This window comes from Mobula birostris, chromosome 4 (assembly GCF_030028105.1).
Source record: "Mobula birostris isolate sMobBir1 chromosome 4, sMobBir1.hap1, whole genome shotgun sequence".
In the NCBI taxonomy this organism is placed as follows: domain Eukaryota; kingdom Metazoa; phylum Chordata; class Chondrichthyes; order Myliobatiformes; family Myliobatidae; genus Mobula; species Mobula birostris.
In genome coordinates, this window is record NC_092373.1 from 135,380,029 (window position 1) to 135,394,312 (window position 14,284).

The 14,284-nt window shown below is 46.3% G+C and overlaps 1 long non-coding RNA gene across 1 annotated transcript; it reads left to right on the forward strand.

The window, feature by feature from the left end:
- Window positions 1-1,252: 1,252 nt before the first annotated feature.
- On the forward strand, window positions 1,253-6,441 carry LOC140196025 (uncharacterized). Its single transcript, XR_011885596.1, has 4 exons — window positions 1,253-1,337; window positions 2,472-2,587; window positions 3,433-3,536; window positions 6,211-6,441. It is a non-coding gene; the product is annotated as an uncharacterized lncRNA (long non-coding RNA).
- The last annotated feature ends 7,843 nt before the right edge of the window (window positions 6,442-14,284 follow it).

Genomic DNA, 14,284 nt, shown 5'->3' on the forward strand with positions numbered 1-14,284 from the left:
GGCTTTACTCCATACACTTCTTTCACTGCTCTATCGCTCTGGGTCCCGTCCCCCTTGCAAATTAGTTTAAACCCTCCCGAATCATGCTAGCAAACCTCCCTGCAAGGATATTGCTCCCCCTCGAGTTCAGGTGCAACCCATCCAATCTGTACAGGTCACACCTTCCCCAGAAGAGATCCCAATGATCCAAAAATCTAAAACCCTGCTCCCTGCACTAACTCCACAGCCATGCATTGAACTGCCATCTCCTCCAATTCTTACCATCACTGTCACGTAGCACTGGCAGCAATCCTGAGAACGCCACCCTTGAGGTCCTGTTCTTCAGCCTTCTGCCTAGTTCCTGAAACTCACACTTCAGGACCTCATCCCTCTTCCTGCCTATGTCGTTGGTCCCAACATGTATCATGACTTCTTGTTGTTTTCCCTCTCGTACCAGGATGTCGTGCACCTGGTCAGAGACATCCCGGATCCTGGCACCCGGGAGGCAACAAACCATGCGGGTGTCCTTCTCACGTCCACAAAATCTCCTGTCTGCTCCCCTGACTATAGAGTCTCCAATGACGACAGCTCTCCTCTTCTCCGTCCCACCCTTCTGCACCACAGGGTCAGACTCAGTGCCGGAGGCCCTGCCACCGTGGCTCACACCTAGTCGGTCATCCCATCAATAGTATCCAGGACGGTAAACTTATTATTCAGGGGAATGGCTACAGGGGTGCTCTGCACTACCTGTCTGCTCACCTTCGCTTTCCCCCCTCTGACTATCACCCAACGACCTGCTTCCGACAGCCTAGATGTGACTACCTCCCTGTAGCTCTCATCTATGACTGCCTCATTCTCTCTTATGAGTCAAAGTTCATCCAGCTGCTGCTCCAGATTCCTTACATGGTCCTCCAGATCGCCCATCCGTATGCACTTCTGGCAGATGTGACTCTGCGGGAGAGGGGCGTTCCCCCAAGACTGCCACATCTCACATGAGAGGCATATCACCAGGCTGTTAAAATAGCTTTGAACTAGATGTTGGGATAGCGACTTGGGACAGAGCGTTGGTGTTCTGCAAAATTGTCGGCTGGTCTTTGCTTGGTCTCCCTGATGTGGAAGAGGCCACATGAAGAGCACCAAAATGCAGTCGATGGAAGTGAAGAAAGTGCATGTGAACCTTTGCCTCACCAAGAAGGGCCGTTTAGATCTATGAATGGTGCTGAGGTATGTAGTGAAAGGACCTATTCCATTGACATAGACTATTCTGTTGTCTCCAAGATGCTGATTAAGGAACTGAGATCTTCCAACATTTTGTTTTCTGCTCCAAATTTCAGCATCTGCAGACTGCTGTGTGTCCTGTAAGTACTCTTTGAAGAATTATGATTTTGAGTTATTGGATTATAAATCATTTCAGGACTGATAATATGTCTTCCCTGTCTTCTGGCTGTAAAATGCTGGCTGAAGTTAGTGAAATGTTGTACAAATTGCTTGATAAAGCATGTTCAGGACACAAGGCCATCCTCAATTCATAAGAGTTGAATAGGAGTTTCCATGGGCCTCTTCTCTACATCTACTAATGGGCAGGCAAACAACCTACGTGCAACTGTCAGGAGAATCTGATTGCCAGTACACAATTACCCACAAAAAAGGGAAGTATATCTGTCATGAATTCTCAGCCCAGTCCTCAGGAAACCAACAAATAGACAAAGATGAGAAATATGCATATTTCCTGCAATGATCAAGGATCAGTAATATTTTCATTATACTGATTTACCAGAGTCCTTTTCCTGCCGCTGCCTGGAACATATTTCAAATGTCATCTCTCGACATCAGATAATGGACATTGAGGTTACTCCAAGTCATTGCCATTGCCCAGTAGAGGAAGTAATGTAAGTCTTAGTGATTAACCACTATGGCATTAATAAGTTGCCAGTTTTTACCATTCCCTATGGATACTCCATTGGATGTATTAGTGGTATTCAAAAGCCGAGGGGGGGGGGTGGGGGGGGTTGTAATTTGAACAATTTGAAGGTGGATGTGAGACTTGTTCACGTCCACTAAGGTTGCTGACATCACTAATGAGAGATGAGTGATTTTCTGCTCTTACTTCCTTCCTCAACTGCTAATTCTATGGCTGAAATCACAAGTAATTGTTTTTGTAACATGTAAATGTGATGCTTTACTAGTCACCACCTGAAGCACCTTCAATAACTCCAAAAGTCTGAGGTTTGGTAAAATACTGAAAGGCTTTTATTCGCTGTACAATACGACCTCCATGGTGAGTGTCTGCCCCCGGACTGAGGGGGAGGGGCAAGGCGAAACACCTTTATACAGGATCTGTGGGAGGAGCCACAGGGGCAGTTAGCAGAGGGGTGTGTCCAGACAGGTAACCATGTCACAACATATATATGGTTTACCACATTCACCCCTCCTTTTTTAAAAAGAGTTCCGCGGGGTGAAGTGACTGACAATATTTACAAGTATATTTACAGGTTACGTCTATCAGGTGGTCAAGTCCGGCGCTGTGATCTACGTAGCACTGGTGGTGATTGCGTCGGCGACAGCGGTTGTGCTGGTTCTGGCCTGACTTGAGGTGCCAGCACATTAGGTAGGCGTTGTTAATCCCTCGTGCGTGTGCGTCACGCCCAGTATGGGAGTGTCGTATGGTGTCTGTATAGGGTTTGGGGTGCACGGTGTCTCGTCGGTACATACATTGGTGGGTACGGGGTCAATAGTCACCACGGAGTGTTCAGGATAGGGGCCCAGTGCTCCTGTGGGCGCCAGGTCGCGGATGGAGACCGTGTCCTCCCGCCCATCAGGTAAAACCACGTAGGCATACTGGGGGTTCGCATGAAGTAAGTGAAACCTCTCGACCATCGGGGAGTATTTATTGCTCCTCGCATGTTTCCGGAGCAGCACTGGCCCCGGGGATGTCAGCCATGTTGGTAGGGTGGTTCCAGTGGTCGACTTTCTGGGAAAAGAAAAGAGCCGCTCATGAGGGGTGGCATTGGTGGCCGTGCATAACAGGGAGCGGATGGAGTGGAGTGCCTCAGGAAGGACCTCCTGCCAGCGAGAGACTGGCAGTCCCTTTGACCTGAGGGCTAAGAGTGTGGCTTTCCACACCGTGCCATTCTCCTTCTCTACCTGTCCATTCCCCCGGGGATTATAGCTCGTGGTCCTACTGGTTGCAATTCCCCTAGCCAGTAGATATTGGCGCAGCTCGTCACTCATAAACGAGGACCCTCTGTCACTGTGGATATAGCATGGGTATCCGAACAGAGTGAAGAGCTTGCGCAGGGCTTTTATAACTGAAGTGGTAGTGGTGTTGGGGCAGGGGGTGGCGAAGGGGAACCGCGAGCCACACCACCTACCAAGGAAAACTTTAGAGATAAGTTTGTTATGTTTGGGTAACTACATTCCTGAGTTTCGATTTAATATTACAATTCTTTTCAGAGCCACGCTCAAGTCTGGACAACGTATTTGTCTGGACCCTAATGCTCATTGGGTGAGGAGGGTGATTGGCAGGATTTCAGTAGAAAATTGAGTCAATCTTCTGAGTAAGTTCCCATTTCTGTAATTGGTTAAGAGATAAGAAGCCGACAACATTTACACATCTTCATATTGCTGCCAGGCTCGCATACCCACCATTCACCCTGAACACGTTCCTTTATCACCAGCTGCTCTTCCTCCTTCCCACCTGGGGATTTTAATTTTCCACCGGAGTACATGAAGTGTGAACTGTCTAACAATTGATAATGCGTGGGGGTGGCGGGGGGCTGGGGAGAGGGGGAGGGAGGCAGCTTCTGTCAGGCTGCCTACTGTCGTACAACATAGAGCACAGAACAAACAGTATGCATCCCCTGATGTCTATGCCGAACGTACCAATGTAACTGATCCCATCCGCCTGTGCCTGGTCCATACCCTTCTATTCCCTGCCTTTTTGTGTGCCTGTCCAATTGCTTTTTAAACGTCACCATCTTGCGTGCTTCCATCACCTTCCCTGGCCGCAGATATCAGGTTCCTGTCAGGCCTGCACAACAGTCACCTCCCAGTCTCCACCCAGTTAACAGCAGTCACCTGCCACTTGTTTCCAAATCATCACCTCGTGTGAACCAGTCAGCCTCAACTCGTTGCTCCGAGCCTTCAGTTACCTTGTTGCCTTGTCATTTAAAAAATCCATTCTCTCTTGTTTTATGGCCCCTCGTGGCTTCTTATTTTGCAGCTTATTTTAAAGGTGATCATCTCCACTGCTCTGCACTTGGGCCAAGCCCCCTCTTTCTTGACAGGATGAGTGAACTACTGATTGACCCAGCAGAGATTGCTCGCCAAAAGGGAATTATCCCCCTTAACGAGTTCTCGATCCAGAAGCAGCTTGCAACTCTCTGTCTTGTTACAGCAACCCCACACCAGTCAACCTCCTCCCTTGGAGCCCCAGATTGTAGATCCTAAATGCTTTTTGGATCCCCAGCCTGATGGTGCACTTTTCTGTTCCAGTGTGCCTCGTACTTCAAGCTGCAACATCTCCGTATTCTACAGATTGAGCCAAGATTTCCTTAGTCATCTCTCTCTCTTGACTGGGTGAGCTCTAAACCGGATCACCTCTAACTCGGACAATGAAAACACCATCCATAAAAAATATGAGAAACTCGCTGATGAGATATGCTGGATTTTTGACCATTCAGGAAGCGCAAGGCAGCCAACAGCTTAAAAGCCAGGAAATGCCCACCAACCTCCAATGTCTCATCTCTTTGGCCATCTGTGCCAACAAAATCTTATGGAATGAACCTCTAGATCACTAGCCAGAATGCCAGTTCCATTCCCAGAACCATTTCAGGCAGCAGGACCCTCTGGATAAGCATCACCTCTGGAAAGTGTGTAGTTAGTAAGAGCTCCCTTAACCCTTCTCACCGAAGAGTGTGAGGAAAGGTGGAGAAACAATTTGTGAATTTACTCCAGATTTCAATTACCCACACATGAAATGCCCACTGCATCCAGGAAAACAGTATCAATAGATAGAGACACGGCGCCTGCTATCTGGCATGCTCCCCCAGCTCCTTGTTCCGGCACCATAGCCTGACTCACTGTCTCTGTTCTCCTCCACACCCCGATATCTCCACACACACAGGAGGCTCTGGTGGGTTCTGCCTGCACCCATAGCTGACTTCACCCAGTGGATCCATGGAGATGGAGGAATCCCTCGACCTCCAAACTCCCACAGGAATTCCATGACTTAACCATTGCCTTCAGTAAAATGGAAACCAGCACCCTACTAGCTCACCAACCACATGACAGCTCCTACTATCTCTGTGTAAAATATTGAGGGATACAATTCCTTAATCTTTCCCCGTTTCACCTTTAAAGCTATGCTCGGTAGTATCTTACATTTCTTCATGGGGCTATCCCCAATGTACATCACTCATAATTTTATGTAGTTCCCTCCAGGTCCCTGTGCAGTCTCTCCAGGAGAAACAACCCAGGTCTGTCTAAACTCCGCTGGTATCACAAATTCTGTAATCTATGCAACATCCTGGTGAGCCTCTTCTGCACCCTCGCTAAAGCCTCCACATCATTCCAGTATTATGGTGACCAGAATTGCAGATATCTTTTTATGATCATGGAAGTCTCTAACCAAAAGGAGAGGAAATGTACAACACTGAAGCAGGCCATTTGGAAAGGAAATATACAACACTGAAGCAGGCCAAGAGATTTGAAAGTCTGGATTGATTCACTTTCAATGAAATTGAATATTCAAATCTCTTACTGGCTCTTCTTTCAGTTAGTCCTGACGAAGGGTCTCGGCCTGAAACGTCGACTGTACCTCTTCCTAGAGATGCTGCCTGGCCTGCTGCGTTCACCAGCAACTTTGATGTGTGTTGCTTGAATTTCCAGCATCTGCAGAATTCCTGGCGTTTGCGTTTTGAAACCCATTGGATAAAGTTTATTTCAAAGACTAACTTAACAAAAAATCAAGCAAAATTTGAAGTCTTTCTCTCTGTTTTTGTTTTGTGAGGGTCCTTTAGGAGTTAATTTACTGAGCTAATGTACTGATGATACATTTGTCTGAAATTTCCCGGTGTGTGCTCTTTTAAGACAATCTTTAACCTGCTTAAAGTAGAAAATAAAATGGCATATGCACCAACTAATATCTACTGAAACTTTCTTGTTACTTCGAACTTTGTTGTGAAGTATTTCTACACTGATAAATTAATATATTGATTATATTTTATAAAGTTTGTCTGCTTTCTGAACATGAAGATGACCCCAAGAACAGTGTGACGTCAGCAAATCACTTTCACTTACTCCCTGCTCAAGGACTGGAAGTTCACCTTTAGCACATCGTTACTTCCATCCTCATCAGCCGAGAAAGATTGGATTGATTCACTTTCAATAAAATTAAATATTCAATGTAATTATGTTCATATCTGAGCAATGTCTTCATTTATACCCAATAAACCTTACCTGAGATGCTGGTTACTTGATTCTGAGCAAGCAGTGGATTGGTTATGATGTTCCCATTCAATTATCTGAGATTAAAAGAATGATAGAAATTGATGGTTCAGTAGGAATTAACTAACAGAAAAAGACGGGACAGTTTACAAACATGTCAAAAAACATTTTGAATGCAGAGCGGTTCTGAATTTCTCTGGTTAAGAGGGAGAGAAAAGGAGGTGCACAGCAGTTATAGGCAGGTAAGGACAAATGAGGTGCATATGGAGTGTAAGAAATGCAAGAAAGCACTTGAGAAAGCAATCAGGAGGGCTAAAAGAAGGCATGAAATTGCTCTAGCAGACAAGGTAAAGGAGACTCCCAAAGGACTCTACAGGTATACTAAGAGCAAAAGGATCGTAAGGGTCAAAATTGGTCTTCTGGAAGATCAGAATGGTAAGCTATATTTGGAGCCAAAAGAGATGGGGGAACTCTTAAAAAGATATTTTGCATCTGCATTTACTCAGGAGAAAGACACAGCGTCTATAGAAGTGAGGCAAAGAGGCATCAACTGCATGCACCTTATACAGATTACAGAGGAGGAGGTGTTTGCTATCCCGAGGCAAATAAGGGTGGATAAATTCTCAGGGCCTGAAAATGTGTTTCTTCAGACCCTACTAGAGGCAAGGCCAGAAATCACCAGGGCCCTAGCAGAGATACTTAAATCATCATTACCAACTGGAGAGGTACCAGAGGATTGGAAGATAGCTGATGTTGTTCAACTGTTTAAGAAGGTTCTAAACATAAACCAGGAAATTATAGGCCGGTGAGTCTGACATCATTTGTGAGAAAGTTATTGGAAGGTATTCTAAGGGACCAGATATTTAAGTATGTGGATAGGCATGGACTGAGTAAGGATAGTTTGCATGGCTTTGTGCGTGGTAGATCATGTCTAACCAATCTTACAGTTTTTCGAGGAAGTTACCAGAAGAGTGGATGAAGGCAAGGCAGTAAGTATTGTCTACATAGACTTTACCAAGGCATTTGACAAGGCTCCGCATTGGAGGCTGGTCAAGAAGCTTTAGTCACTTGGCCTTTAAGATGAGGTAGTAAATTGGATTAGACATTGGCTTTGCGGGAGAAGACAAAGACAAGGAGTGGTAGTAAATGGAGGCCTGTGACTAGTGGTGTGCTGCAGGGATCAGTGCTGGGTCCTTTGTTGTTTGTCATCTATATCAATGATCTGGATGATATTGTGGCTAACTGGATCAACACATCTGTGGATGGCACCAAGACTGGGGGTGTAATAGACAGTGAGGAAGACTATCAGAGCTTGCAGCAGGATCTAGACTAGTTGGAAAACGGGCTGAAAAATGACAGATGGAATTTAATGCAGACAGGTGTGAGGTGTTGCACTTCAGCAGGACCAACCAGGGTAGGTCTTAAACAGCGAAAGGTAGGGCACTAAAGCGTGTGGTAGAACAGAAGGATCTGGGAATACAGGTTCATAGTATATTGTAAGTGGTGTCACAGGTAGATAGGCTGCAAAAGCCTTTTGTCACACTGGCCTTCATAAATCAATGTATTGAGTACAGGAGATGGGATGTGACGTTGAAATTGTACAAGGTGTTGGTGAGGCCTAATTTGGAGTATTGTGCGCAGGTTTGGTCATCTACCTACAGGAACAATGTAAGTAACATTGAAAGAGTGCAGAGAAAACTTACAAGGATGTTGCTGGGTCTGGAGGACCTGAATTATAAGGAAAAATTGAATAGTTAAGGACTGTATTCTTTAGAATGTGGAAGATCGAGAGAATTGATGGAAGTATAGAAAATTACAAGGGGTATAGATAGGCTAAACACAAGCAGGATTTTTCTATTGAGTAACACACCATCAATGCTGCCATCACCCACATCTCTTCCATTTTGCATACATCTGCTCTCACCACATCCTCCCACCACCCCACCTAGGTTAGTGTTCCTGTTGTCCTCAGCTACCACCCCAATAGCCTCCCCATCCAGCACATAATCCTCCATAACTTCCGCCATCTCCAATGAGATCCCACCACCAAGCACGTCCTTCCCTCCCCGCACTTTCCACTTTTTGCTCCCTATGCGGCTCCCTTGTCTATTTGTCACTCCCCTCTAATCTCCCTTTTGGAACTTAACCTTGCAAATGGAACAAGTGCTACACCTACCTCTACACCTCCTCCCTCACCACCATTAGGGGCCCCAAACAGTCCTTCCAGGTGAGATGACATTTCACCTGTGAGTCTGTTGTGGTCACCTACTGTATCCTCCCAGTGCGGCCTCCTGTATATCAGTGAGACCCGACGTAGATTTGCAGACCGCTTCGCTGAGCACCTAGGCTCCATCCGCCAGAAAATGTGGGATCTCCTGGTGGCCAGTCATTTCAATTCTAGTTCACATTCCCATTCTGACATGTCAGTTCATGATCTCCTCTACTGCCGCAATGGGGACACATTCAGGGGAACAACATCCTATATTCCATCTAGGTAGCCTCCAACCTGATGGCATGAACATCAACTTCTCGAATTTCTGGTAACTGCTCCTCACTTCAACATTCCCCCAACCCCGTCTTCCTCTCTCACCTTATATCCTTGCCTACCCATCACCTCTCTCTGGTGCTCCTCCCCCTTCCCTTTCTTCCATAGTTTTCTGTCCTCTTCTGTCAGATTCCCCCTTCTCCAGCCCTTCATTGCTTTCACTAATCAACTTCCCTGCTCTTTACTTCACCCCTCCCCATCTCCCAGTTTCACCTATCACCTTCATCCTCTCCCTCCACCTTCTTATCCTGACCTCTTATTTTTTATTGTCCAGTCCTGACGAAGGATCCTGGTTCGAAATGTCAACTGTTTGCTCTCTTTTCCTTGACGCTGCCTGGCCTGCTGAGTTCCTTCAGCATTTTGCCTGTTGCTTGGATTTCCAGCATCTGCAGATTTTCTCATGCCTTCCCACTGAGATTGGGTGGGACTACAACCAGAGGTCATGGGTTAAGGGTGAAAGGTGAAAAGTTTAAGGGGAACATAAGGGGGAAACTTCTTCACTCTGAGGTCATGAGAATGTGGAACAAGTTGCCAGCACAAGTGGTGCATGTGAGCTCAATATCAACGTTTAAGTGAAGTTTGGAAGATACATGGATGGTAAGGGTGTGGAGGGTTATGGTTCCGGTGCAGGTTGATGAGAGTCAGCAGTTTAAATGGATTCAGCATGGACTAGATGGGCCAAAAGGCCTGTTTCTGTGCTGTACTTCTCCGTGACTTTATGATTCTATAACTACAAACTTCAAGCTTAAACCTGGTTGCACCCACATCTCAGGCACTGTGAAGCAGCAACTTTAGTGATGTGCCACAGTGAGTCAATGCCACTGGTAGCTAAGCCGCTGTCACCCAGTGTACAGATAATAATCAAAGGTTCAAAGGTCAAATTTAATGTCTGAGAAATGTATACAATATATATAATGCTTTTTCTTTGCAAACATCCACAAAAACAGAGAAATACTTTGGAGAATGAATGACAGTTAAACATGAGAACCCCAAGGTACCCCCCCCTCAACTCCCATCTCCCACGTGTAAGCAGCGGCGAGTAATGATCCCCACCTCCCCCCACCAGCAAAAAATATGCTCATCGGTACCATCACCGAGCCCAAATGTGTGCTAAGTAATAGCAAAGACACAGACCAAAGTTACCCCAAAGGCTTCGCATTTCATCCGACATTCGACAAACCACAGGTTCTCTCTCTCTCTAGTAAGAGAGGGGGAGGTGTCCCCCACTTTCACAGCGAGCGGGAGACATAACAACAACCGGCTGGTTAAAAGTCCATTTCATCACTTTTTTCAAGCTCTGTGTCTGAAGATCGCAAAGACCTCGGGTCTTCAGGCCCACAGCAAAAGATTTTCTGGCCTCCCCGACGACACACGAGTCTCCTGCCGTGACACTGACTCTCAATCCGCTCGTCTCCAGAACCCTGAGATCTTAGGCTTCCAAACACAATCAAGATTCTCAGGCCAAAACCTTGGCATGTCGAATAGCGGCCAGTGGTGGAACCCCGAGAGTGGGTCCTATTCCCGCAAAGAACCGAAGCCTGCGTGGAACTCTAGGTCAGGGTCTTCAAAAGAACCCTGAAAGGAAAAAATAAAAATATTAAAGGTAGAAATAGAGCTGTGCAAGCAAGGGAGTTGCTGTTAGGTGCCATCATTCCCCCTATGCTCTACCTTTCCTGTTGTAATTACCGTTGAAAACAATTACCAGCGAAAGTATCACATTACATTGAAAGGTTACATATGGAATGGTAAATATCTTGTTCGGCCTGGTCACTGGCCTCCTGTAGACTTTCGCTTGTGTTCCCTTTTATAAGGACCATGTCATTAGCTTAGCAGGAAAGTGAGGCTGACGTTAAAGAAGAGCGGTGATCTTATGCTAATGTTAGAGCAGGAGTAACGGGCTGAGAAATCAGAGGTGACACAAGAGAATACAGTTGCTGAAATATGGAGCAATGGATTGACCTCTAACTTGCAAGGGCCAGTTTACCAATACCTAGATGATGACCCCATTGACAAACACAATATTTTCTTCTGCACTGTGACAGATCATCAGGAGATCTTGCTTCCACAGCCTCTAACTGGATAGTGCCTCAACCCCCATACTTACTTCTGTCTCCTACTGAAGATCCACAAACAAGGCTGTCCTGATAGGGTCACTGTTTCTACCTGCTCCAGCCCCACAAACGTAATCTTCTCCTACCTTGACTCCATCTTGTTTCTCCTTGTCTATGGTGTGAAAACCCTCTGCTTCTTTTTACAACAAGGATCCAACCAGTTCTTCTCCACCAACGTTCTCACCTGCCTGGCTGAACTTGTTCTTACCTTAAGCAACATATATTTTGACTCCTCTCAGTTTCTACGAATCAGCTGTGTATCCATGGGCATCTATATGGGCTCCATATATTCCTGGCTTTGAGTTGGCTATGTTGCACAGTCCCTGTTCCAAACCTTCTCCATCACCACTCCTCAACTCTTTCTCCATTACATCGCTGACTGTGCTGGTGCTGCTTCCTGCACACATGCACAATTCTTCAATCCTATCACCTTCAATTCTTCAATGCTATCACCTTCGCCATTAACTTCCACACTACTCTCAAATTCATGTGGACCATTTCTGACACTGCTCACTTTTTCTAGATCTCTCTGTCTCCATCTCAGTAGATAAACTGATTGATATTTACCATAAAGCCACCAATTTCCCACCTACTCAGACTTCACCTCTTCTCACTCTGTCTCTTGTAAGGAATTCATTCTTTTTCCCCAGTTTCTCCATTTCCACCGTATCTGCTCTCAAATTGAGGCTTTCTGTTCCAGGACATCTGAAATATTATCTTTTATCAGGAACCATGGCTTCCCTTCTGCTTTGGTTGATGGAGGCAGATATTACATCTCCTCTGTTTCTTGTTTCTGCTGGTACTCCACCTCCTCCCAAATGGACCAAAGACAGAGATCCCTGATAACTACCTAACACTCCATGAGTAGGCACATCCAGCATATCACCTTGTGTTACTTCCCTCAGCTGAAACGAAATCTTAGCACCAGCCACATCTTCTCCTTCCCACCCCTTCCTTCCTTCCACAGGGTTTATCTCCTGGGTGACTTTCTGGCCTGTTCATCTCTCCACGCCCATCCTTCCCTGACTCCAGACACTTTTCCCTGTCTTCACAGTAGATGCAACACTTGTCCTTACACTTCCTGCCCCACCACCATCCAGGACTTAAAGAGACAATCCAAATGACGCAAAGTTTCACATGCATGTCCTGCAGCCTTGTCTACTGCATTCGGTTCTCCTGATGTGGCCTTGAGATCAACAAGACCAAGTGCTGGCTCAGCAACTGTTTCACAGGCACCTACACTCAGTCCACAATAGCCACCCCGAGTTCCCGGTTAGAGACCATTTCAAATCCATGCTAACCTCTCCATCCTCGACCTTCTCTACTGCGAGGATGAAGCCCCATGCAAACTGAAGGAGTGACAACTTGTCACCTGGAAGCCTACAATTCAATGTTTTTCGTTGCTTCCATCTCTGTGCCTACTTCTTTGGTGAGGAGTCTCCAGTCCGCACCAATGACCCCCACTCTCATCTTCAATCCATCTCCTTGCTCTGGTCTTCTGCCTGCTTTGGATCTTCTTATTTCTAGCTGCCGATGAGACATCAGCCATCTCGACTTTAATGCTCCTCTCTCCAATTCAATCCCTCTGACCGTGCTGCTCTCCACTCTGTTCTCACTAATCCCGTCAAACTTGCAGATGGCAGGGGGTGTTGTAGTAGTCTGGTGAACTGACCTCAACCTTGCTGAGTTCAGACAATAACTCTCAGTCAGCTACTCTCACTGCTTGAAGAGGAAACATCAGGAGCATCAGGCCTTTGTTTCCCAACAGTGGTGATCTCCCATCCACTGCCACCAATCTCATAATTCCCTTACTCTGCACCTCCTGTTTCTACCTCCTACCCAAGATGCACAAACATGACCGTCCAAGTAGATTGTCTCATTTTCACTACAGACGTCCAGTCCATACACACCTCTGCCTTCCATCAGGAGCTCTCCACTTCTTTCTGGATAACAGACCCAGCCAGTTCCCCTCCAACACCAGTCTCCTCTGTCTAGTGGAATTGGTCCTCACCCTCAGCACTTTCTCCTTTGCTGTAGCCATGGGCACTCTCATTCGTCCCAGCTACGCCGAATGAGACTGCCGATGCTGGAATCTACAAATATAAGCTTAACACTGGCCTAGTTCATTGAGTCAAGTGAAGGCAGAAGGTGTAGGATTGAGATCATTCATCAGGACTGAGACGGAACATGAAGAGTTTCCAAAATGTAGCTTTACGCAGCAGAGTGGGGTAGAGGATGGTAGGTGACAGGTGGAACCAGGTTTGGAAGGTGAGGGGGGGAGCAGATGAAACCAGTTCAGGGAAGGGGGTGGTGGAAGAGAAACTGGAAGGAAATAGATGGAGCCACTTGGGGATGGGTGGAGTACGAAGGGAATGATGTATAGATAGACCTAAGCAACAGGTCTATCTATACATCATTCCGTATACATCATATACGGAGCAACAGTTCAACGGCAGATGCCATCTCTCTGGCCCTACATTCCTCCTTAGAACACATGGAATAAAGACGCATGCGTAAGGCTCCTTTTCATTGACTACAGCTCTCCCTTTAATACCATAATTCTAAATAAACTGATTCCTAAGCTCCGGAACCTGGGCCTTAGCACTCAGATCTGCAGCTGGATCTTCAACTTCCTCATAGGCAGGACCCAGGCTGTAAAAATAGGGGACAAGCTGTCCTCTACAATCACTCTGAGCACCGGTGCCTCACAAGGCTGTGTACTCAGCCCCCTGCTGTACTCACTGTACACCCATGATTGTGTAGCCAAGTTTCCATCAAACTCAATATACAAGTTTGCTGATGACACAACAATTGTAAGCCGTATCTCGGGTAATGATGAGTTTGAGTACAGAGAGGAAATTAAGAACCTGGTGGCATGGTGCGAAGACAATAACCTATCCCTCAACGTCAGCAAGATGAAAGAATTCATTGTTGACTTCAGAAGGAGTAGCGGACCGCACGACCCAATTTACAACGGTGGTGCACAAATGGAACAGGTCAAAAGCTTTAAGTTCCTCAGGGTCAATATCACAAATGACCTGACTTGGTCCAAGCAAGCAGAGTCCACTGCCAAGAAGGCCCACCAGTGCCTTTATTTCCTGAGAAAACTAAAGAAATTTGGCCTGTCCCCTAAAACCCTCATGAATTTTTATAGATGCACCGTAGAAAGCATTCTTATAGGGTGCATCACAACCTGGTATGG